The 23,082-nt window shown below is 46.2% G+C and overlaps 1 protein-coding gene across 6 annotated transcripts in view; it reads left to right on the top strand.

Annotated features, from left to right (window-relative positions):
- The first annotated feature begins 1,936 nt into the window (after positions 1-1,936).
- Positions 1,937-23,082, top strand: part of Nipa2 (NIPA magnesium transporter 2) — a 39,050-nt gene continuing 17,904 nt past the window's right edge. For 3 of the 6 annotated variants that reach the window (XM_063249809.1, XM_063249807.1, XM_063249803.1), the window contains exons 1-3: positions 1,937-2,078; positions 8,772-8,889; positions 9,872-10,021. The gene's annotated coding sequence lies outside the window, so the exon portion shown is untranslated. Of the gene's footprint in view, positions 2,079-8,771; positions 8,890-9,871; positions 10,022-15,014; positions 15,185-23,082 lie in introns of all 6 variants that reach the window. The other 3 variants (XM_063249805.1, XM_063249804.1, XM_063249806.1) reach the window with 3 other exon arrangements.

The following is a 23,082-nucleotide window of genomic DNA, read 5'->3' as shown; positions in this document are numbered from 1 at the left end:
AAAAAGGAAACTCCGGCGCTTATGCCGCTGAGCTAAATCCCCAGCCCGACCTTTAAAAATTTTTTAAAAATATTTTGAGACAGGCCTTACTAAATTTCCCTGGCTGTACTGTAATTTTTTTTTTTTTTTTTTTTTTTTTTACAGTTCTAGGTTCCAGTCAATATGCCTCCCAGCTGTAGACATGGTTTAAATTGCTAAATTGGGCAAGCTGTGCTCAAACTTGTGATCTTCCTGCCTCAGCCTCTCAGAATGCTGCTAGGATCACAGGCTTAAACTACCACTTGTGAATTTGGTATTCCCTTGCCACAGGTTCCCTAGTCCACAGCTGTAAATAGAGACAGCTAGGATTACAGGTGTATGCCATCATGCCTAAGTATTTTGTTTGAGCAAGCATAGAATTCAGGTAAGGGAGATCGTCATCACAGATGGTTTGTTGTGTTTTTGTGTTATGTCACATCCCAATACCATATCCAAGAGACCTGGAATGAAGGCATCATTGATTTCCAGCAGTCTAATGCCTACTAAGTGCTCTTCCCTACTTATGAATGAAGTTGTCTGTCTTGGAGGAAATGGGTGCGTATGTGATCCTGGGAATTTCTCCATTGCAGAGGGCGGCTAGGAGATAGTCTAACAGTGGTTTTCCTACTCATCTCCTAAAAATAATTCAGCTGTTGTTGGAGCCGTTGAAGCTGAATACCCGTGCAGGGCTGTGGCGTGACTCGGGCATGGCAGAACTGAGAACGAGGAGACCTCAGGGGGCAAGAGAGGAGACCTCAGGGGGCAAGATAGGCCCCAGCTGAGGCCACCTAGAGACTTCCGGGATAGTTTTCCTTAATTAGCATCGTCTGTTGCTCTGAGGGGTCCTTGAACCCCTCCCGAGATCCTGTTCAGGTTTCCTGGGTTTTCCACTCAACTCCTAGCTTGTTCTGATTAAATACAGGCTGCAAGGATATAATCCTTGCAGTGGACTTTAGTCCTCCTGGAGCCCTAAAAATCATGCCATGTGCTTGTCTCATTCCTTTGGGCACCTGTCTGGGGAATTGGGGATCTAGGCACAGACCCTAACAGGCTGTTACCAGACTGGCTTTTCCTAAATCGCCAACTTGGACACAAGTTTGGTTTTTGTTGTTTTCAGTATTAGAGTGAAACTCGGGGTAACGCTACCACTAAGCTACAGTCCTAGATGGGGTCTCGCTAAATGGCCCAAGCTGGTCTCCATCATTCTGACTCCGCCTCCCCTGAAGCTGGGGTTAGTGGTGTATGCCACCAGTCGGCTGGCCTACCCACTTCCCCGGACCCTGAGTTGGGTATGCAACACCCCTACATCTCAGCCAGCTCCCCGTGCAATGCAGCTTCAAGTCGAGAGCTCCCCTAGGGCTTCCCTTTTTTTTTTTTTTTTTGTCTTTTTCTTTTTTATCGGTACCAGGGATCGAACTCACAACTGCCTGCTTGCAAGGCAGGTGCTTATGCCGCTGAGCTAAATCCCCAGCCCCTGGGCTTCCCATTTTAAGCAAGTCCTGCGTAAGACTCGATTCTGATCCCGAATCCGGCAACCGGCCGGAGACAAACATCGCCAGCTGCCCCGCTGGCTTCGGGGACCCAGCCCTCAGGACCTCACGCGAAAGAACCGGAAGCGGCGCGCGCCGGGGGCGGGGCCTGGCGGGCCGCCCGGCGCGCAGCGGCTTGCGTCATCCGGTCGCGCCCAGTCTCCGGGCGTCGTACGGGTCCCGGCAGTGGCGGCCGGAGGTCTTCCGGGAAGGCTCGTCTCGGCGCGCCCATGGCGGTGTGCCCGGCAGCGGCCCCGAATGCTGGCTCTTCCCGCTGGACGGCGAAGAAGGCGGCGGCCCCGCGAGCGCAGGCTGGCGCAGCCCGAGTGGGGGTGTGAGTCGCGGCCTGCGGCGGGCGAGACCGGCTCTCACTTCGGCCCGGAAGGGCCCCTGCGCGCAGCGCTCCCGGCGCGGCGGCCGGGCCGAGACGGCCGGCGAGGGCCGAGACGGGGCCCGGCGGGGCTCGCGGGCGGCCCGGGCTGCGCCGCCGGCGCTGCGGAGCGGGCTCCTCTGCCTCGAGGACTCTCGAAGGTGCGGTCAGTCAGGTGTAACGTTTTGAACTTGACAGTGTTCACTCTTAACTTCTGTAGAACGAGTCTTTAATTCCTCTTCATGCAGCGCAAAACTCAGTTTAGTTTCGCTTGTGCTTCTATTATTATTGTTACTCTTTTTTACTAGAATGTTAGCACACTTGATACAGGACTGCATCTTAAGTTCTGTTTCTCTGAGTTCTGTGTAGCTTGTGCCGGGTTAGCACTTTCCCCCCGACACCTGCCTCCGTCTCCTGTTCCTTTTCCCGTTCTAAAAAGATCTCCCTGCCTCCTAGTAGGCGCCTTTTATTTTGATGTTTATTTCTACTTTGGGATTCTCATATAAGAGAAACCATGCTATAAAACTTATGTGTCTGACTTATTTTATTTAATAATGTCAAGGTGTTCCCATTTACCAACAGAAGACTTCTTTATTCTGTATCTCAGAGGAATGGTACCCGGTATATGAATACTGTATTTTCTTTATCCATTCATCTGTTGTTGAGCATGCAGGCTGTTTCTAGGATTTAGTTGCTATGAATTGTACATCTATAAACATACGCATGCAAGTTTCACGGCAATTTGATACCTTTATCTGGGTTGGGAAGATATCCGAAACGGAAATATCTGAGTCGTATGGGATTTGTGTTTTTAGTTTTTTGAGGAATCTCTAAGGTGCTCGTTTGCCTTCCCACCAACAATGTAGAATGTCCCCCCTCTCTTGGAGCCTCTCCAGCATTCATTTGATTTCTGGATGATGGCCATTCTTTCTGGAATAAGATGGTATCAGTGTTGTTTTAATTTGCTTTTTGCTAATAGCCCGTCAAGAGTAACATTTTTTTCCTTATTGGCCACCTGTGGTTCTTTTGAGAAGTGCTATTCATTTCTGGTGCCCAGTTTTTTGATTGGGTCTTTTATTTTGAGGTTTTTAATTCAATTAGTGCTTTTATGAGGAAATATGAGGGTTGAGATCTTTCGTTCTAGTCAGTGGTTTGTGAGAGCATTACGTTGTGCTCTACTGAGCAGGTTGCTAGTACAACGAGGATGGAGGCTGTAACCATCGTTTAAAAAATACTGAGTAATTTTGCACAGTCTTGTCACCTACTTCTGTATTTTTTTCCTTTCCAGGCTGGAGGTACTCTGCCAGGGTTTAAAACTTTAAGTGGGAGTAAAGGGTAGTTTTTATGAGGAACTGAGAATGAATAAATCGTCTCTGTGTTTGAAAAGAGAGACCATGTTATATTTACATGTGGATTAAAATTTTAATTTGTAACTAATGTAAAGTTAGGGTTGGAGATTAAATTGTGTTGTATTTATAAGTACAGATTTTAAAATAATTAGCCAAATGACAAGGTGAAACAAATTAAACCTAATTTTAGATAGCAGTAAAAATCAAGCAGAACTCCTTAAGATTTGTTGTTGAGCACCTGTGTGTGTGTGTGTTTTTGTACTGGAAACTGAATCTAGGACTGTTGCACTGAGTTACATCCCAGTCTTTGTTTTGTGGCATAAATACCTGCCCAGCAAGCACAAGTTGAGAGTTCAATCCCTGGTGCCACCAAAAAAAAAAAAAAAAAAAAAAAATCCCAATTGAGATAGGATTTTACTGAGTCCCTAAACTACCCAGCATAGGCTTGAATTTGTGATTCTCTTGCCTCAGCCTTCAGCGTGCTGCGAATGCCAGAGGTATAGTCTTTTCACTCACTTTCAGAGTGGCCCGCTGCACCTTACCTTACCCCTGGGAGATTCAGTTTTGCTAACTGTGAAGTAGGAATGAAACCTTCTGGTTATTGTGTAGAGTAAAAATGAAGTATGAAGCTGGACAAGATGGTGTACACCTGTAATCCCAGCACTCAAGAGACTGAGGCAGGAGGATAGCCTAGAGTTCAAGGCCAGTCTGAATTGCATAGTAGAAACCCTGTCTCAAAAATAAAACAAAGATGTATTAAAATTACTAGAACTGAGTGGGGCAGAAGGTACTGGAACTCAACAGCCTAAGCAGATTTATTGGTAAACCTGGGAGGGACCTCTTTATTGGAGCAGAACTGAGAAAATGTCTCTTAGAGGCAGAAAGGCTCTTTTTGTGGTGTTTTTTGGCCGGCTTTTGAGGTTGTGTGTCTCCTCTGTGGTCTGCTGGCACCTCCTCTGGAACTGCTCTTGACCTAAATAAAATGCAGCCTACATTCCTCTAAGGTGGACAGTGGGCTTATTCCAACTGGCAGTGTCCCTGTCTAAGCTCTGTGAGGTACAGTTGGCCATTATTACTAGGGAGATAAAATAGTAAAAGAAAATTTAATTAGCTTTCTGTTATATAAAAAGATTTAGTCATATTTAAAGCACCTGATTGATTATATTGTTTTTCCATAGGTCCGTTTTACATTCCAGTTTATTGGGTTGGTGTGTTGTGCCAGTTGGTGGTGATGGTGGGAAAATGGAGATGTAAGTCAGAGGCTACAAAGTAGCAGATATGTAGGCTAAGAGGAGGGATCTAACTGTAAGGTGACACTAATGAAATGATAGGAGGATTTTTTATTAAGTAGATTTTAGCTATTGTCATTACAATGGTGGATACATTGTGTGCACTTTAGAAGTTTAAGTGACTCAGTGAGGACCTGGTGCTCACTTTGTGAACACTTCAGCCTGTTCCAGGCCCACAAGGAGATGATGTGAGTGCTGCACCCCTGGAGGCTGGCAGCCTGTGTACAGCACAAGAGGGGAAAAGAGGCCTGCCCTCCCCTTTTTGCTCTTGCTACTTTTCCTGTCTTCTGCCACCTTGAACTGCTGGCCCTGTGCCATGCCACCTGCTTGGAGCCAGCTCACTAATGACTGAACCTCTACAAACTCTGAGCTGAAGAAATCTCCTGTAGTATCATATTGCAAACCTCAATATACACAATAAAACTTTTTTTACATTAAATTTTATTGGTGCATTTTAGATATATACATATAGCGATCACATTTATCATAGAGAATTTGTATCTGTGCATGATACAATTTGTTTTTTTAAAACTTTTTAAAGTCCCTACTTGACACTGGGAGATGAAAGTTCTGTCTTTGTATAAGATGAGAACATTTTCCTCATTAAGCTTTCCTGCATATCTAATTATACTTGTTTTATGTGGATAAACCCAAAAGAAAATAGACATTCCTTGCATGATGGCCTAGTCATTGGTTGGTAAATGAGAAATTGTATATAGAATGTATATTATAATAGTTAGAACAAAGAAATGGTCACATGAAGCTCCACTTTGATGACTTTTATTCACATAGCTGTTACATGCAGTAGTGTGATGCATAACATAAAACCACAGTAGTGTATAGTAAAACTAGTAAAAATTACAGTATTATATAAACAAGGTGTACGGTACCAAAAAAAGACGTTGAGGCTATCACCAGTACATACAGAACTGAACCAAAATAAAAGAGGGATGGTATGACTGACTGGTGGGTCCGACCAAACAGTGCCCTTTGGTCGTAACTTCAAATGGTAGTTAAACAGGTTGCGAAATAAGGAGTGTCTGTACTTCGATGGTGGGGATGAAAAGTTATAACCTGGCCAATAAATGGGTTGTAGGTCCTTTTCATGTCTTGTGGACTTGTGTGCAGTCTGTAGGGCCCTTCAGATGGTCTGATAGTCACTTGCCTGTCCTACTGTGGTATTCCATGTGACAGCTCACACAAGGTCAGCCGTGCTGGCATTTCTTTTCCTTGGAAAAAATGCACACCTCACATCTTGGAGCCTTAGCACTTGTATTTCTTGCTGCTTTGTTTTTTACCGTCTCTCTCAGGTCTTAGCTCAGCCTTGCCTCCTCAGCAGGCCTCAGCCTTCCAATTTCCCGGTGCCCTTAACATGCATTATTTTCAGCATGGTGTTGAGCACTTTGCATTGCCTTTATTTTGTTTCTTGTCTCATCTTTCGTCCAGCCGTGGACAGAGTGTTGGTCTGTGCCATTTAGTGCTGTCCCCGTGCACCTAAATAATAGTCCATCCTCAGTCCGTCTCTACTGGTTGAGTAAAGCAGATTGGTAAGCTAGTTCATAGGAGCCGCGAGAAAGGGGTGAGTGTGTGTGTGAGGGCTGGGATGGGAATTAGAAGGTAGGTGTCCAGAAAGAGGTGCAGGTGGGAGGGTGGCGAATGTGGTGCCTTTGGGCCTGGACTCTTTACAGTGGAAGAAATGCAGAGGAGGGAGAGTGGGCGGAAGCTCGGGTGGAAGTGTGTCGCCCTCTCGACCTCGGGAGGACCTGGGGCGAGGGCAGTGTACTGTTGAGGAGTTTGGGTTTTTTGCTGTAAACCTGGAGTCCTAATCCTAAATTTTTGTTTTTTGGTGCTAGGGACTGAACCCAAGGGCCTACCTAACTTATGCTAAACATAATATATTTTCCTACTGAGCTACGCTCCTGGCCTCTAAATTTTTAAGCAAAAAATGAGATTGTCAGAGGTGTCCTTTCCCTTTCCCGTTCCCGTTCCCGTTCCCGTTCCCGTTCCCATTCCGTTCCTTTCCTTTCCTTTCCTTTCTGTTCCGTTCCTTTCCTTTCCTGGTTTTTTGAAACAGGGTCTCACTATGCAGTTGGCCTTGAACTCACGTTGTAGTCCAGGCAGGCCATGAACACACAATGATCTGCCTCAGCCTCATGAATGCTGGGATTCCAGGCCTACACCACTATACTCAGCTTTCTCTTTTTGTAATAGCCAATAATTTTATTTCAAGATAGGTTATTGGTGCTTTAATACGTTAACATAATAGGGCTCTCAGAGATGTGTTTCGTACCATAGGCTGGCAGCAGTTTGTGTCTGAGCTGGGTGAGGGTCAGGAGGTCGGGATGTGGTCATGCAGAGAAATGTGAGGCTGTGTTTTAAGACAGTCCATCAGCCATTGCTGGCACTGCTGTTTGCTTTGGGTGATGAGAATGGTAAGCCATTGTTAGAGCAGACAGGGCAGAAACCCAGCCCCGCTGGAAGCCTGATTTGAGCTGCCAGTTCTCTTGGTCCCACCTCTGGAGACTCCGGGGGAAAGGCAGAGGCTGGAGGCGAGACCAAGGCTGGGTCCTCAGTTGTGCTTCCCGCCCCTGCATGACACATTGCTTCATGCCTCTGTGCCTGTTCTCATCAGATGCCCATCCATGTATCTTTCCAAGGCCCGTGTAGGTAAGATGTCAGAAGGACTGTGACAGGGTTAAACGTGTGCAGATCCCCGACTTAATGCCCTACTGTGCGATGCGATGCTGTGGGATTGAGGTGTGCCGTTTGGACCAAGGGCCTTTTTCCCTTTGGTGCAGTTCTGTCCATCTTGTTGATAGAGCTTCAGTGTCCCTTTTTGTACAGTACCCCTTGTTTATACAGGACTCATTTTTGCTAACTGTACTGTGCAGTACACTACTGCAGTTTTATGTTCTGTGAAACATTACAGTGCTGCATGTAAGAGTTGTGGAAATAAAAGCACAGTCATCCAGTTGGAATTTCCTTTGACCGTGTGTTCAGAATTGTGTGCATACTACTATGCGTGCCCTTCCTCAGTCAGTGACTGAGTCAGCCAACGACCTGGCCGGAGGAACCTAAGTTGGTTGTTAAACCAGGAATGTCTGTACGTGTGGCAGGGCATGGTGGTGCAGACTTGTGATCCTGTCACCCTGGGAGGCTGAGGCAGGAGGTCTGTAAACTGAAGCCCAGGCCGTGTGACTTGGTGACTTAGATCCAGTCTCAAAAATAAACTCTCAGTGTAGGATTTTTCTCATGGCATCAGCTGGCCTTAGAAACAACATGGGGACAGCTAGGGATACTTGTCCAAAATCTATGAGGAAACCGTTCTGGAAGTGCTTCAAATAAAAAGCTAATTTCATGCATGTTAATGAGACTAATACTTAGAACGCAGAACCTTTCTACCCTAGTATAGTTTCTTTCTGTGCTTGGTGTTACCTTGAGCTAGATGTGGACAGTCTTGCTTTGGGGACTGTCTACTGATTTTGTCCTGGGCTTCCTTTTCTCTTCAGCACTGAAGGAAGTGTTTTAAAAACTTCCATGAAAGTTGGATGTGGCAGAGTATGCCTGTAATCCCAGGCGTCTGGGAGGCTGAGGCAGGAGGGTCACAAGTTTGAATCCATTCTGGGCAACTTTGTGAGAGAGATCCTGTCTCAGAATAAAAATTTAAAAAGGTTTGGAGCTCCCACCAGTGAAGACGTTCAGTTGTTACAATTTTGCTAACTTTGATGATTGTGTTGCTCACTGTTAGTCATTTTGCAGAGAGAGCCTGAGGATAGGTTTTCCTGTTAGAATATTCCATTTTAAACCTGCTCCTTAGGGTACCCATTCTCCACGTTACAGAAGAACATGAATCAAGTACATCAGTTTGCATTTTGAGTCTTTAGCATTGTTTAAGATTTGAATAGGTTATTTTGAGAATTTCTAGTCCGCATCTGTGGAATCTTTGAGAGCAGGGAACGTTGCCCATCTCAGAACTCCAGTGCCTGGCCCATGACAGCTGTTCCCGGTGTTGGCTGTGCTGATGGCAGCAGGCAGACAGCAGTTACAGGCTCTGAGACATTGCTCTTCGGGTCCTCTCAGAAGTAAGGTGGGCAGGGTAGCAGGTGGACCGTCGTCTTGGTTCAGGAACTTTTTTGAAGTGAAATTGAGCAAGTTTTCTTGTTCAGCTGTCTGTTTGCTTTATGGATAATCCTTACAAATACAAATCTCTGTGCAGACTCCCGGCTGTGATCAACCTTCGGTTCCAGAGGGGAAGCAAACTGTTACCAGATCTCAGGACGGCGAAGCAGAGCGTTCCTCTCTGAGCAGTCCCACCGATGCCCTGTTTTCAGACTGTAAGTCCCCAGGGGGATCATTCCTGTTCTTTGTTTAGTGGCTGGAGCCTGCCTTACAATTCGAAGGCTTGCAGATTTGCTACTGTATTTGTGTACCCAGACCTCTACCTGACCCTTACCCCTACCACCGCATAGGTTCTGCATGGACAAACTGCAAGTCATCTTAGTTCTATTTTATTAGTATGTATCCGCGGTACATAGCACTTTCATCGTGGGGAATTGGTGCATACACGGAACACATCTTAATTCCTTTACTTCAGCTTTCCTTCCCCTCCCTCCATAACTTTAACTTTAGAAAGCTTACATGAAACTTGCTTCCATAAATGAGTGTTTTCATGGAGGGGAAGCCACCATGAAGAACCACAGTGACTGTAAGGATCTCTTATGATAGTTCTCTCTGAAGACTGAACAGGAATTGAGAGTGAAACGTTTGAAGCTGCCTGACTTCAGTGGCCGAAGAGCAGGTAGTCAGGAGTCGGCACCACCTGCTCTGGCTCTGTCCGGCCGAGTGCAGAGCACCCCGGGTCCTGAGGCGCAGGCAAGGCCGACCTGTCATGGGAGTGGGGAGAAGGCCGTGGGTGGGCACAGTGGTGACACTGAGCTGCTGGCTGTCAGGAGGCTTGCTGGGAAATGAAGTGAGCGGGAGAGAGGTGGCCTGCCCTGGGTTCTCAAGGCTACATACACTGTGATGATAACTCAGCCAGTCCAAAAAAGGCCTTCTTTCTACTTTGTATGTTTGAAATTTTCTGTAGTAATAGATTTTTAAAAAGAGGAAACAAGGAAATAGGTTTTGAGTACCATCCAAAAACTAACTGCGGAAAATATTCATTTGTGAAATTTTGTAAAGTTAGGAACAGTTAATTTTCATTGACCTTAGAATAAAATTAACAAAAATCTGTTATGTACATTTGTTGCTATTTGTTTTTTGAGGTAGGTCTCACTTCTGTAGATTAAACTGATCTTTTTTTTTTTTTTGTACCAGGGGTTGAACCCGACTGCACGATTGCAAGGCAGGCGCTTATGCCACTGAGCTCAATCCCCAGTTAAGCTGATCTTGAGCTCAGAATCCCAGGCTGGCCTCGTACTCTCAGGGACCCTCCCGCCTCTGCTTCCTGAGTGCTGTGATTTACAGGTGTGTGCCACTATAACAAGTTGCTGTTCTTATTTGGATTTTGGTTGGTTGGTTTTATGAGCAGGGTCTTTTTTTTTTTTTTTTTTTTTTTAGTACCAGGGATCATACTCATGACCTCATACTTGCCAGGCAGGCACTTATACCAGCTAGCTTTGAACTCGCTGTAGCTCAGTCTGGTCTCAAACTCAGTGATTCTCCTGCCTCAGCCTTCTGGTGCTGGAATTGCAGGCCTGTGTCTCCACACCCAGCGTGTATGCATTGTTTTGGTCACCGCTTCGTGGCGTGACACTGACAATGGGAAGGTAGGATGGATAGCAGTTTCTTAGTCACCTCTATTCAGCAGGGGAACGGAAACACTGCTCAGGAGAGAGTGTGAAGAGCCAGCAGCCCTGGGGTGCTGTGTCTCTGCGTCTTGAGGAAGATGTGATGACAGCTCCCAAGCTGGCAGGACATGATGGACACAGGGGCCATCACATGGCGCCCGCTGGTGCAGCAGGCGTTGCTTGGTGTCAGGGTCTTAGCATTGGGAGCAGAGCAGAGAGGCCATTCGCTCGGAGTATGCTGGCCGGCAGAAGTCGGGCAGCAGGCAGTGCGTGTACCTAGCTGGGGCTCAGTGAAAGCGCGGGCTGTTACTTGGTATAAGCAGTTAGGGAGTCGTGTGTCCGTTTCTGAAAGTCAGGCACATGTGAGTAAAGACTGAAATTGGATTTGTGGCGCTGTTGTTATTCACTATACTGGAAATAGATTTATAGATAAAACAGTATTGTTTTTGCAAATGATAGTATTTTATTTTGTGGATTCTAGAACATTTGACTGCAATGGCTCTGTTTTTAAACTTCATTAGTCTATATTTGCAGTACCTGATTACATTGCTGGTGGGGAGTTGGTGCATGTTTGTAACACAGCATATCTTAATTCTTGTTTTGTCCCCTTTGTCTTCCTTCTCTTCCTGTTCCCCTTCCTGTTTGGAAAAGATTATTTGCCTTTTATTTTGCTCTTTACCCATATCTTGGGTTTCTCATACAGAAGAAATTATGTTTAACATCTTCCTGCTGGCTTGAACAGCTGGTCATACAGTATATGGGTGCCTGTTCCATTGGGTGACTTTTTAATTTTATTACATAGCAGTGGTTCAAGACATGTGGCAGTGAGACATATGAATTACAATCCTATCCTGAACATGTTAAACTTGTGTGTCTGATTTTTTTCACTTAACACTATGTTCTCAAGGTACATCCATTTACCAACAAATAACTCAAGTTTATCCCTACAGCAGAGTAGTTCTCTGTTGTGTATAAATATATAGTGCATTTCATTTGTCCCTGTGATTGTTTGCTTGTTTGCTTTTGGAGACAGGTTCTCACGAGGTAGTGCAGGCTGACCTTGAACTTGCTCTTGTGGCCTGAGGTGCTCTTAAACTCAGCAGTCCTTCTGTCTCGGCCTCCCTCCTGAGTGCTGGGATGCAGACGTGTGCCGCCCTGCCTTGCTCCATTTGTCTGGTCATGGGTGTGTAGGCTGCTTCCAAGATCCAGCTATAATGAATTGTGCTGCTATAAACATGGGTGTGCATGGATCACTGAGTGACATTTTAACTCTTTCAGGAATAGTCCTGAAAGGGGAATAGCTGAGCCAACTGGAATTTACAGTTTTTGTTGTCTGAGGAATTGCCACCCGCACAGTGACTTTACTAGTTTACATTCCCAGCAGCATGTAGAAGGGCCCCCTCCGCAGTCTCCCTAGCATTTAATTAGATGATTGCTTGATGGTGGCTGTTCTTTCCGGGGTAAGGTGGAGTCTCAGTGTTGTTTCACTTTGCATTTCTCTTAGCCAGCAGTGTTGAGCCTGTTTTCATGTATTTATTAGCCTTTTGTACTTCTCTCTCTGAAAAATGTCTGGTCATTTTAGTTGCCTATTTTTTGTTTGGGTCTTTTATTTTGGGGGAGATCTAGTTTTTTGAGTTCTTTTGTGATAGTAGCTAGCAAACATAATTTCCCCATTCTGTAGGTTGCGTCCTTTCCCCGTTGGTTGTTTCTTTTGCTGTGCAGAATCTTTTCAGTTTGTTCTCATTTGTGGACTCTTGTTACTACCTTCTCTTTTTTTTATCTTTTTGAGACGGGGTGTCACTATACAGTTCAGGCTGGCCTTGAGCTCACTTTGTAGCTCAGGCTGGTCTCAAACTCTGAGTGATCCTCCTGCCTCAGCCTCCCGAGTGCTGGGATCACAGCGTGCATCACCACCCAGCTGCTTGTGTTACCTTTTGTGCCACTGGGGTTCTGTTCTGAAAGTCCTTGCCTGCGCTTCTGTCTTTAAGGGTTTTATCTGTGTTAGCTTCCAGATTTATCTGTTGCTGTTGTAACATTTAGATCATTCATTCATTTTGATATTAGTGTAGTACATGGTGAGATACATGGATCTAGACTTAATCTTGTGTGTGTGTATACCCAGATTTCCAAATACCGTTTAGTAAAGAGGCTGTTTTTCCTCCAATGTGTTTTTGATCCCTTTGTCAAAATCAGATAGTTGAATGTATGTGTTTGGGGTCATTTCTGCTTCCTCTGTTCTTTTTCATTGGTTCTTATTTCTGTTTATATGCTGCTATGTTTTTGTCACTGTAGCTGTAACATAACTTCAGACCTGGGATTGTGATGCCTCCTGCCTTGCTAGGGTTATCTGGAATTGCTTTAGCTATTAATGGGTAGCATTGTTATTTGTATTTCATGATTTGGGATTGAACCCAGAGCCCTTACACTGAGCTACAAGCTACATCCCCCAGTTTTTTTTTTTTTTTTTTTTGGTACTGGGGATTGAGCTCACGACCTCACACCTGCCAGGCAGGCGCTTACACCGCTGAGCTAAATCCCCAGCCTTCCCCAGATTTTTTTTTTTTTTTTTTTTTTTTTGGTACTGGGGATTGAGCTCACGACCTCACACCTGCCAGGCAGGCGCTTACACCGCTGAGCTAAATCCCCAGCCTTCCCCAGATTTTTTTATTTTGTATTTTTTTCAAAGAAAATGATTTTTATTGGTATATAATGATCACATTAATCATAGGGAATTTGTACCTATTTGATATAACTGATTCTTTCCTTTTTTTCTTGCCATCCCTCTACCCTCTCTCCAACCCGTCTTTCCCTCTTTACCTACAAAAGCTTTGTTTTTATTTTATGTTTCTTTTTTTTTAATCGGTATGGGGATTGAACTCATGACCGCCTGCTTGCAGGGCAGGTGCTTGTGCCATTGAGCTAAATCCCCAGCCCCTTATTTTATGTTTTGAGACAGGGTCTTGCTATGTTGCTCAGACCCATGATACTCTGCCTCAGCCTCCCAGAAAGCTGAGATGCAGTTGTATGCCACCGTCCCTGACTGGGGCTTTATTCTTTAGGCCCAGTTACACACAGCTCCATTCACAACAAACATATATGAAGACACATTTTGAGGCTGCCAGACAGCAGGTGCACAGACTGAAGTGGGAGGCCGTGTGCAAGAGCTCAGGGGCAAGGGAGGCTCGTGCACGTACACAGGAGAACTGGCCACGCAGGGTGTGCAGAGCCAGTGTAAGTGCTTGTTTGTGTTCTAATGTTGCCGTGTCTAGAGATGGCTGTCTGCTCCCACCTCATTCATGCATTGTCCTGGCTCCTCTGTCCCTGCCTGGGTTTCCATTCCTTTAACTCCTATCTCAGGGATGCTGGAGTTACGATGCAGCTAGCATCTGGGAACTAAAAAGGCAATACTTCAGACTACTTAGCTTGTCTTGCCTCCCTTTCTTTTCCCCTTTGCTCTGCTCTCTTCTCTTTCCATGTCTTCATCATCCAATTTTACCTGCGATTTCTGTTCTCTGCATACAGGTTTTTGTTTTTGAGAAATTATGACAGAATTTTCTTTTTCCTCTGTGCTGGCAGTTGAATCCAGTACCTTCACGTGGCAGGCAAGTGCCTCACTGACCAGTTTCCAGCGCCTGTGGGGGGCACGTTACACTCACTGTAGAAGGCCTGTTGAGACACAGTGGAGACCGTAGGGGCATCTGGAAATAAGCGCATATAGTGTGTGCACGGGCTGGCCTAACAGGGATGGTGCTGCTCTGTGTGTTTCCCTCTTGTGGTCAGTGGGCTCCCAAGGTGTTCTGGTCCTGTAGTGAGGGTGGGCTACAGAGGAGCAAACAGAAGTAGCAGGGGCCTCTTCAGGTCCACACTCAAAACTGGCACTGTGCTGCGTTAACCTGCCTCCCAATGACCTGAGCAAGGTGATGCCAAGTCCCAGATCAGTACGGTGAGGAAGAATAGTCTCACTGAAGTGTGTGAGAATCGTGATGAACCTCAGGGGCACATCAAGCACTGGCCATTCTTGTTTGAAGTGGTAGTAACTCAGAAAAGTGATCACACTGTTATTATGGTAGTGCATTGTGACTCCTTACTTGTCTTTTGTCTGACTTCCTGTTAAAGCCTAAAAGCTGTCACCTGTTAGAACTTTGTGCTTGGGATCAAACTCAGGGCCTCACATGTGCAAGGCAAGCTCTCTACCACTAAAGTGATACCTAGCCAGACAGTGCTCTCGCCATTGTATGCAGTGCGCTCAGCGTGATGTGTGCATCTGGTAAATGCCGCCTGCGGGAACAGAGGCAGTAGCTGCAGGGATTAGCAGATAGGCAGCTGCATTGCTTCCGTTAGGGACCAGGGCCTCGGAACCTGAAGACTGGAAGATCTTTGCTAGTCAGTGAAGGTGGGTTAGGTGGGTTAGTGGGGATCCTGCAGGTTGGTTCTGGGATTCAGTGGTTAGTGTAGGACCAGAGATCCCGAAATGTAGCCCCATGTGGTACTACACATCTGTTACCCCAGCGTTCTGAGGAATGGAGGAAGGACGGCAAGTTTAAGCCCATCTGGCCAGTTTTAGCAGTTTACTGAGACTGTGTCTCAAATGAAAACTTTAAAAGGCCCTTTTTGTTAAATGTTATTTTTTTCTCTGCTTTCCACACTCTGTTTTGTTCACTTGTCCACAGAGTTCATGAGGTGGCCCATGAAGAAAAGAGAAAGCAATGCAATCTGTGGTAGACTTCTGTTCCTGTCATGTTTTGTCTCATGGTCCTCGTGGTCACTAAAGTTCAGCAGGACCACATACCCTGTGACCCAGGAGATGTTGGTACTACAATTGGCTTCCTCTTTCAACAAAGTATGTGAAATCTGTCATCTCAACACATCTCCAGATAGGCTAAACAAATAAATTACCATAGGTTTATGTCCATATATATTTCTAATTAGAAAATATATGCATGAGAAATATTTGAATTTCTCTATGTAAATTATTCAATAGAGGTACTTCAGTGCATTTGATAAATGTATGATAAGCTAGATTAATATTCTTCCCTGAGTATTCTCAGCAAAGTTTTATTCTTTTATTTTTATTTTTTTGACGCTTAAACCCAGAGCCTTTTGCTCTGGGCTAGGTCCCCAGCCTTCTTATTTATTTATTTACACTGAGCCCCCTTCCCCTTATCTTTCTGTGTATTTCAGGCCGGCCTCCAACTTGAGATCCTCCTGCCTTAGCCTCCTGATTTTCAGGATTATACCTTCACACTTGGCTAGCAGTAATATGGACTATCAGCTCAGATTGAAAACATTTAAACAAAAAATGTAGAGCTATTGCCTATCATGTGCAAGGCCCTGGGTTTGATCCCCAGAATAAAAATAATAAAATACAGAACTAGATTTTATAAAATCAAGTTTTGTTGTTGTTGCTTTTTGTTACCCGGAATTAAACTCACAGCCTCATGCTTGCCAGGCAGGCTCCGTGCCACTGAGATGTATCCCTGACTCTATTTTTTTGTTTTCTTTGACGCTAACAGATTTTTTTTTTTTATTAGTACACGTTTGTAGTACAAAATATTTTCATTGTGGGTAGTTGGTACCTATAAATGTGCATCTTAATTCTTTTTATGTCCCTCCCATCTCTTGTCCTCTTCCCATTTGCAAAAGACCTATCTTTCCTGCTCCTTATGGTCTGTCATTCATGTGTGTGTGTGAAGGAGTGGGGGTAGGTAGAGGAGGGGAGAGACTGGGGAATTGATTGTATATGATTCCAACAAAAATCTAGTGTCAAATGGAACAACATCTAGAAACCTGAAGCATCTAGTAAAGCTGTTCTTTCAAAAAACCAAGTTCTAGTGGTAATAATTTGAATGTTTAATATTTACAGAGTGCTTAACATGAGGCAGACACTGTTCTGCAAACATATTTGTAGATTCCATAATAAAACAAAAATTTCTGCCCTCTTGGAGCTTATATTCCAGTAAAAGATACACATAATAAATAAATGCTTAGTCAAATCACATTACGGTAAGCGCTATGTATATATAGAAACAAGTGTATGCATGTATAGAAACAGGATTGATGAAGTTTAGTCAAGGTAGGCTTGGAGCAGCGTGACGGTTAAGCCTGTCAACCTGATTGGCTTGGGAACCACCTAGGAGGATAGTCAAGCACACTTCTGGGTGTGTCATGGAGATGTGACCTTGAAAACTGGTCCCTGCCCTCTACTGTTCTTTTTTCCTGGTGCTTTGCTTCCCAGTTGCCATGAACTAAGCAGTTTCGCCTGACTCTGCCCTTTGCCGTGACATTCCTGCCTTGGAGCCAGCGTCCCATGAGCTTAATCCTCTGAGGCTGAGCCAAAGAAACCTCTCCTCATAAAGTTGTGGGTCTCAGGTATTTTATCCAACAATAGGAAAGTGACTAATGTAGAATATTGGTGGTTCAGAAATAAGGTTGTTGCTGTAAGTATGACATAGGAGAGAAACACCCAACCTACTAAATGTCTGGTATGAGTTCGCGTTCTCTAAAATTGAAGAATGAATTTTAGGAACAGTGGAGCTTAAGAGTAGAATATATTTATTGAGAGAAAGAAAGCTTCTGACCGAGAGACACAAGGGATTCTGAGTGGGTCGCTAAGAGTACTGCCTTTTTTAGGGATTTTTATAGAGCAAAACTACAGGTCCAAGGTGAGGAAAAATGGGTACTTGCAAGTTGGGCATGACATGGGACAGAAGTGTGGTCAACCACGAAGATCACGAGTAAAATTGCTCAGGTAAAATTGGTTAAAGTGGGATCAAATGGGGAGGTGAGTCACCAGCAAGTGGTCATGAATACAGAGCAGGTCTTTTTTTTTTTTTTTTTTAAAGAGGGTAAGATTGAAACATAACAAAACAGATCATAAGGAAACAATTTTAAGAAACAACAGATTTCAAAGCAAGTCCACTGGAGATCTTCACTGTCTTATTGTCTCTAGTTTTCTTCCAAATAGTTGTCCCCATCTTCATACACACTGAATACATACTGAACATTATAGAACTAATCTAATCACAACAGGATGCTGAAGACTTTTTAGGTCTTCTAAGACCTGACATTGGGGAAGTCAATAATGACTACCATAATGTCTCTCATTCTCTTCGTACGGTAGCTGTCCTTATCTTTACGTATGCTGAAATTGAACATAACAGACTAGACTAATACTACTCTGAACAGTGAATAATAGTATTGCTAGATTTTATATCATAATGCTACAGAATTTGTCGATGTCCGCTCCCGGCCGGCAGGAAGGACACACGACAAAGTCTGGCAGTGGACAACCTTTTCTTTTATTTTCCTTCTCCGTACAGCCTGCCCTGGGATCGCTCCCAGCCGAAGCCTCCTTTGGTCCGCTCCCCGCGGCTCCTTTTGGGCTTCTACTTCCGGGCTTCTTCTTCCCCCCCAGGGGTGGCACCAGTATATATACGGATACAGTGTCCAATCATGTTAAAGTAAGCAAGGCAAGCTGATTGGCTAACATCATCAGTTGCCAGGCAGACTATATTGTTGAGCGGGTTGTTTACGCGGTAAGCAGGAAACTAACGTACTCGATGGGAGGGGTAATCTACCTCAGGCTTCACTCTTTACTACAGGCCTCACGTCCGCCAAGTGAGGCGACCGGGCTCGGGGCTGCGGCTCCCAACATCTCCCCCTTTTTAATTTTTTTTATAAATGTGCGCATCGTAGCCCTTTCTGGACTGGGTGCAGAGGCTTATGCCCTATGCGTAGGCCCACCGTAGGTCCTTGGCTTAGACCCTGGTCGGCCGTCCCATGGTCTGCCAAGGCCCTGAGGCCCTCGTCCTTTTTCTAGGGCCAGGCACAAACTGGACGGAACCTGGATGCACACAAGCTTGCACTCATTTCCTCTCCGTAAAGAAATCCCCTCGGAGAGAAATTTAGACCTGGGCAGCATCTAACAGTCCAGCGGCTTACGTGCAGGATGGGGTAGGGCCTGGCTTAGGTTGAGTCGCACCGGGGGAGTACGCTCTTACCCGTCATTGACTCTCCTACCCAGCTATGTCATAATTTTTTAGAGGAGGAGTGTGGGAAGCTCACCACCCCTAGACTCGGTCGTAGGCTAGGCGAGCGAGCCATGCATATGCCTGAGGATCTTCTTGTCCATTTCGGGCTACCGCTATTTCTATTCATCTTGTTGGTTGGTCTGTGATGGATCTCCGGTAGGGCAGGTCTGATCTTCAGTCGAGGGCTTTGTCGCCCGTGTCAGTCTCTCCGGTACCCACAGTGGTTTTCGTCTCGATTCCTGTGGGAAAACACAAACCGCGCCTCGGTTCCAGCTGACCACTGGATCCGGGCCCATCCATTGTCCTGTCAGGACATCTTTCCACTTCACCCACCCTTTATGGTTGGGGGAAGGGTTGCAGTGCTCCACAGCTGGGGAGCGATTATCATTATTTAAATTTAAAAAATTGTGTGTGAATAGTGCCATGGATAATCGTGCCTTTGGGGCCAGGCCTTGGCCTACTCCCCCTTTTTGTTTTTGTAAAATTTCTTTGAGGCTTCTATGAGCCCTCTCAATGATTCCTTGACCTTGGGGATTGTATGGGATACCATGTTTTAATTGAACCTCCATCATTTTGCAGAACTCATTGAAGGCTTTGCCTATATAGGCTGGTCCATTATCAGTTTTTAATATTTTTGGTTTGCCCCATGCGGCCCAAGCCGCCAGGCAATGATTGATCACATTAGACACTTTTTCACCTGTTTCTGCTGTTGCGAATATGACGTGAGAACAGGTGTCTGTGGAAACATGAACATATTTAAGAGTCCCAAACTCCTGTATATGTGTGATGTCCATCTGCCAAACATCACCAGGGATCAAACCTCGAGGGTTTACTCCCATCGGTATGGCAGGTTTGTATGTGGCACAGGAGTCACATAGTCGCACGATATCTCGTGCATCTGCTCTGGAAACATGGAAATGGTTTGCTAGTGTCCTGGCATTGACATGAAACTTATCATGGAAGGCACGGGCTCGCTCGATTGGTGTTAGTAAGGTAAAAATCCATAACGGGCGAGTGGCAGTGTCAGCAGCCGCATTCCCCTGTGCCATAGGCCCTGGCAGGGATGTATGTGCTCTTATGTGGGTGGTGAAGACCTTATGGTGTCTGTTCTGAAGCAATGTCTGGATAGACAGGAACAGTCCAGCCACTGTGGAAGTGGATCTAATTAAACCGGCAGTCTCAAGCACTTGCATAGCATTGACCACATACCTAGAATCGGAGACAATATTAATGGCTTCTGAGAACCGTTCAAGAATCATTTTAACGATCTGCAGTTCCACCACCTGAGGCTGATCAGGTTCAAATTGTATGGTAACCGGGGGCTTGCCTAGGATCACATAGGCGCCTATCCCCGTCTTGGAGCCATCTGTGTATATTGTAGTTGCTGGGACTAATGGCTCAGAGGCAGTAACCTTTGGAAAAATTATAGGGTGCTGAGTGACAAATGACAAGATAGGGTCTTTAGGGTATTGATTGTTTATATCCCCATGGAAAACACATCTCAGAATGGCCCATGTATCTATGCAGGCAGCCAGGGTCTTGATCTGGCTGGCGGTATAGGGTACTCGGATGGCTTGTGGTCCTGAGCCAAAATGTTGGACAGCTCTATCATGCGCTTCAAGGGCCAATGAAGCGACTGCCTCCGGGTAATGCTCTATGACTTTTGCCGGTGAGACCTTAGGGTGTATCCACAGTAATGGTCCTTTCTGCCAAATCACCGCTGTGGGCTGTAGACTAGTCTGTAGCAAACAGACATCAAAGGGTCGCCCTGGTTCAATTCTGTGTAAGGTAGCCCCACCTAAGGCTTTTTCCACTCTCTGTAAGGCAGCTCTTGCCTCAGGAGTGAGCCTCCTGTGGGAGGCTATATCTGGGTCTCCCTTCAGAAGGTCGAACAGGGATTTGAGATCTGAATTTGGTATATGTAAATATGGCCTAATCCAATTAATGTCTCCCAATAGTTTTTGCATGTCATTTAGGGTCCTAACGCCATCCGTCCTAATGGTGACCTTCTGTATAAGTCTGGAGGCGACACTGAGGTCCACACCTGCTGACCCAGGGGTGGCCCTTGTTGAAGGCTGCCATCCTGAGCTGTCCTGTCTCTGGGGCGGGGGCCCGCCTGTGAAGGGGGCCCCCTCTGGCCGTTTTTTGGCCCTCTAGCATCTCGTCCACAAATACGGTTGCCCTGAGCATCAAAGACCGACCTACACTCCTCAGCTTTGTGTGATCCCCTCTTGCATCGCCCACAAACATATGGTTCTTCATTCCTAGGGCGAGGCCTAGCATCTGCATTGTTTGGGCAATGACGTTTAATGTGTCCTGGCTCCCCGCAGGCAAAACACCCTTTAGCCTTACATTCCCCTTCTAACCCGCGAGGTCCCCTCTGCTGTACAGCCGCGGCCAGGAGAGCAGCCACTCCCGAGTTGGAGAGCGGCCCCCCTATCTCTCTGCATATCCTAATCCAGGCGTTGAGGTCCTTGTTCTTATGAGGAGCTATCGCTGCCTTGCACTCCTTTGTACATTGCTCGAAAATCAGCTGCCTTACCAGCGGTCGAGCCACTCCCGGATCAGAAAATATCTTATCGGCAGCATCTTGCATTCGGGCCACAAAGTCAACAAATGGCTCTGTGGTACCCTGAATTATTTTTGAAAGACACAAGGAGGCTGTTCCGGCACCACTTACCTGCTTCCAGGCGCGGAGCCCTATGGCATTGATTTGTTCATAGACAGCGCCGGGGAACTGAGTCTGATCATCAGCGTGCCGACCTTCTCCCATAAGCATTTCTTTGTTCCACCCCCGGTTTCCCCGATTGGCGTTTCTCTCAGCCTGCTCTGCAGAGAACTCTGCGTACCAGGCTCGCCAATCCAGGTAACTGCCCGAGGGCAGACACGCCTTTGCCAGCTGAATCCAGTCCGCGGGGGTGAGGGGCCCAGAAGACAGATTCTCTAGCATGGCAATGGTGTAAGGCGCAGTCGGCCCAAAGGTTGTAACTGCATTTTTAAGTTCTCTAATCTGCTTTATCTCAAAAGGCTCCCATGCATTGCGTCCCTGGCCCATAGCTACTTGTACAGGAAATATCCCGTAGGGGCCACTATCTATCCCAGGTGGATGTACCTCATGAGACAAGCGTCCCCCCTGCCAAAGCCGCCTGTAAAAATACCGACCCGCCGGCGGCGGAGCATAAGACGGCGGCCGTGATTGGGCGGAAAATGGGGGCCCGTGCATCACTTCCTGTTCTGGCGAAAGGGGAGGGAGCTCCCAGGCGGCCGCCTCGTGGCAAGGGATCGCCTCCCTCTCGCGCCGGGGAGCGCTCAGGAGCTCTCTACTCCTCCGCAGACCAGGTTGAGCAGAGCGCAATTCGCGGCGCAACGCTGGAAAAGAACCCTGTGACTCCTTATCGAGCGACTTAGGCTCCTGACAGCTGGTCTCTTTGGCCTCCTTGCCATTCAACTTTCCCTCGTCCTAGGAGTCAGACGACTCCGAGGCTAGAGCCCCGTCCTCCTCCTTAGCATCTTTGTTCCCCTTGACGGGCCCCTCTCGGGAGCTCCCTGACTGGGCCTGCTCAAATACCCTGCGTACTTTTGTAAGCTCTTGAGAGCTTTCTCCACAACCACCCTCGCTCTTAGTGTTGCTACCTAGCATGTTTCCCATTTTTTAATATGTTACTCACCGCGTGAGGCCCAAGGAATCCGCCACTTACGCGTGAGCCTGAGGGGAGTCTAAAAGCCCTGTAGGTGCGCGCCACCCAGAGCCCAGGCTTATCCCCAACTCACCTGTCTCGCAGCTCTGTACTGGAGCGTTGTCCGCTGTCACGTCTCGGGGGTGATCAGTCCCCGGGCGGGCCTCCAAATGTCGATGTCCGCTCCCGGCCGGCAGGAAGGACACACGACAAAGTCTGGCAGTGGACAACCTTTTCTTTTATTTTCCTTCTCCGTACAGCCTGCCCTGGGATCGCTCCCAGCCGAAGCCTCCTTTGGTCCGCTCCCCGCGGCTCCTTTTGGGCTTCTACTTCTGGGCTTCTTCTCCCCCCCCAGGGGTGGCACCAGTATATATACGGATACAGTGTCCAATCATGTTAAAGTAAGCAAGGCAAGCTGATTGGCTAACATCATCAGTTGCCAGGCAGACTATATTGTTGAGCGGGTTGTTTACGCGGTAAGCAGGAAACTAACGTACTCGATGGGAGGGGTAATCTACCTCAGGCTTCACTCTTTACTACAGGCCTCACGTCCGCCAAGTGAGGCGACCGGGGTCGGGGCTGCGGCTCCCAACAAGAATTAGCACTGGATTTCTTAGTGTCTCCTCTTCTTTAGAGTATCATTTCATTACATCATGCATTATATAATCTGTTCCTGTAAATTGTTTAGAAATTCTCCCCATATGTGAATCTCTACATGTATACCTATCCTTCCTGTATTATAGGGGAAAAACAGATCAAAACAAGGCAACAAAACAAATTTGTAATGAAATGAAACATGAAATGAAAAAGACATATAAAGTCATAATATTAGGTGATCTACAGTAGTTACTATGCTTTCTTTTGTTATTTTCAGTAGAATTGTTCACATCATCAGACATAATATAATTGAACATAGCATTATATAGCTATTTTAATAAAAACACAATTTTGGAGACATTGTAGGACTTCGAAAGCAGTTAATAATCAAACTAGAATGAGTATCTTATTACATCTTGTCATCTTCAGAGTGG

The sequence above is a fragment of the Cavia porcellus genome, unplaced genomic scaffold, assembly GCF_034190915.1.
Source record: "Cavia porcellus strain 051 isolate PalLab524CR breed Dunkin Hartley unplaced genomic scaffold, mCavPor4.1 scaffold_6, whole genome shotgun sequence".
Lineage (NCBI taxonomy): Eukaryota > Metazoa > Chordata > Mammalia > Rodentia > Caviidae > Cavia > Cavia porcellus.
This window is presented reverse-complemented; position numbering and strand designations above follow the sequence as displayed.